This window comes from Alosa sapidissima, chromosome 2, assembly GCF_018492685.1.
Source record: "Alosa sapidissima isolate fAloSap1 chromosome 2, fAloSap1.pri, whole genome shotgun sequence".
Classification (NCBI taxonomy): domain Eukaryota; kingdom Metazoa; phylum Chordata; class Actinopteri; order Clupeiformes; family Clupeidae; genus Alosa; species Alosa sapidissima.
In genome coordinates this window covers 29,881,454-29,883,953 of record NC_055958.1, presented here as the reverse complement: position 1 = coordinate 29,883,953, position 2,500 = coordinate 29,881,454, and the positions used below count along the sequence as shown (strand labels likewise).

At 39.9% G+C, this 2,500-nt stretch overlaps 1 protein-coding gene across 4 annotated transcripts in view; it reads left to right on the top strand.

Moving 5' to 3' along the window:
• The window catches only part of fgf14 (fibroblast growth factor 14), a 168,962-nt gene extending 167,684 nt beyond the window's left edge, over nt 1-1,278 (top strand). For all 4 annotated transcript variants that reach the window (XM_042077818.1, XM_042077800.1, XM_042077815.1 and 1 more), the window contains exon 5: nt 1-1,278. This exon is cut by the window's left edge and continues 774 nt beyond it. The gene's annotated coding sequence lies outside the window, so the exon portion shown is untranslated.
• The last annotated feature ends 1,222 nt before the right edge of the window (nt 1,279-2,500 follow it).

Here is a 2,500-nt window from a genome sequence, read left to right as displayed (position 1 = left end):
CTATTTTCTATACTACAGTGCACCAGCTAGGTCCTGGGCAGATGCTGTACAGATATACTTAAGAGAGAGAGAGAGAGAGAGAGAAAAAATGCTAAACAAAATGAAAATTGACTGTCATCCTCTATTTTTTACAAGTCTGTTTCGTCTCTTCTCTTTCTATCTTGACACTGTAGTCTCTTTCTCTTTGTTGACGTACTTCAGAACATTTTTGCAGGGGCTATGTGTGATTTTCTAAATACACAACTGCATACACACATAGACATACACACAACCACACAAACAAACACACACACACACACACACACACACACAGATATTAAAACACAAAAACAGTCATAAGACTGCAAACAGTAACACACCTAAACACACACACTCACAAAACGTCCACTTCAAAACGTAGGATTAAGATATACCACAGGTGGCTTGGATCCAGGGAATCCTTCAGGGAGACTGGAGGCAGATGACTGCAGACGGAGAGCAGACCTGTAGTCTCAGGCTAAGAGCTGTTTTCCCTCTCTTTCTTTTCCTTTCTTCTCTTTTATTTTTTCTTTTCTTTTTTTTTTCCTTTTCACTTTATGCTTTGTTCAATTTTTCTGATGTCAGATAGGGACATAGCGACACACACTCGCACAGACCAACACACACAATCGCACGCATGACTTAGCTCAACGACAAATGAGTGTTGTACTAACACCGAGCGCGCGATCATAGCCAGGAGCTAATGCTAACACTGAAGCTAATGCTAATGTGTGAGAAAGAGGCCTGTGGAGTGGTACATACATATCACTATCCAATTCCACGGGGATGTGCAGACGCCCAGCAAATCCAATACCTTCTATATAGAAATAAATAAAGGGAAGTCTATTTTTTCTTTAGTCTCGTTTTTTTAGAGCGTAGGCTCTAGGTATATCTATGGGCCTTGTAGGCCTCTCATTCTGGCCGCTCCCTCACCTGCCTACTCCTCAGAACTATAGAATATTTGGGGAAAAGGGCCTACATAGGTTGTGTCCGTAGCAGCCATTCTACTGTAGAGTGAAGAGTCGTCGACTTAGAGTCAGTGTGAGGGAACAAAATGGCCGAATGCGAGCAGACGTTGTCAACACTGGCTGCATCCCCTCACCCCATTTTGTTTCAGCAAAAGCATGGGCGAAAGGTTAGTATTGTGTTCTGTTCTTGCAGCAACAATGCAAGAGATGGCTTATACTATAATGTTTTCACTGCAAAAAAAAGTAAAAAAAAAAAAAAAATACATTATAAGATACGAACACAAAACCATTATTTAAAAAAAAAGACACAAAAACAGATTTTTAACAACCAGATATTATGAGATATTATGAAAGGTTTTTTCCTAGCTCAGCATGCAGAGTCCAGTACTAATATTGGCCTATCATGTGCCTGTGTGAAGCCTCGAAACCCAGCATGCAAAAACCAGTGCCCAGTCGGTCAGTCAGTCACTGGGCTACGCCCAGACAGGGGCCGACTACGGCAACGGATCTGAGCCAGATCCATTCACTGAGTGAGCCGATGTCTGGGGAGGTGCCTCTTCAACAGTCCAAAACCCAATGAGAAGACAGTAGCATCATCATCACCTCCACTACAGCACAACCATTGCAACCCCAACCCAAACCATTACTAATCATTTTTTTCCCTGTTCACGTTTGGGAAGGGTTTGAATCACGTGTTAAAAAGATTACCAAAGTCTCTCTTCTCTCCCAGAGCTAGTAAACATTTTATTTGTGTGACGACAGTAATGGTGACAGCCACCAACACTCACTCTACCCCTCTTGGTTTTGTGTTTTGTCCACCTCTTATTTTGTTCGCTCATTGTGACTGTCACTCACTCTCAAGGGAGAATGACTTCTCTGTCCCACCTCTATACCAAACGCCGCAAGGTCTGATTGATGTCACTTAGATATCGCTCCATGTTTGTTAGACAGAGGAGTACTTATAGTTATCCACTTGCATGCTCTTCCCTTGAGGACCACAGTATGGGGAGATAAAGCTATAGAAACGACTATTAGTGATGAGTTACATAGGTCAGCATTGAATTGGCATGTTCATGCAAGTTTATCTCATAACAATACTACTATAAATCTGACTCATTGCACTTTCAGTTCGGAGTCATCTTGTGCTCATTGATCTTAGCAATTTATCAAGGATTTTCTATCAACAGATTTAGTAAGAGGCCTGTCTTGCTTTGACAATTTCTCATAGTTTTAATGAGTAAGATTTAGAATGTTATGATATAGAATGAGGCTATGCTGCTAAATTGCAAAATATATTATGACATTCATTTGAACATTATAATTTCTGGAATTTATTGGATTAATAAAATAGTTTCTTATTAAGGACATATTGAAGCACATTAGTTAGACTTAAACATTTGATTGTACAAAAGCTGCTTTTATGCTATGATAACAATGCAGTTCTATACACAAGTATAAATAAACGAAACAAAAAAAAACAAGCTTGACATTTTAACTCTATTTTGGGCTGACAT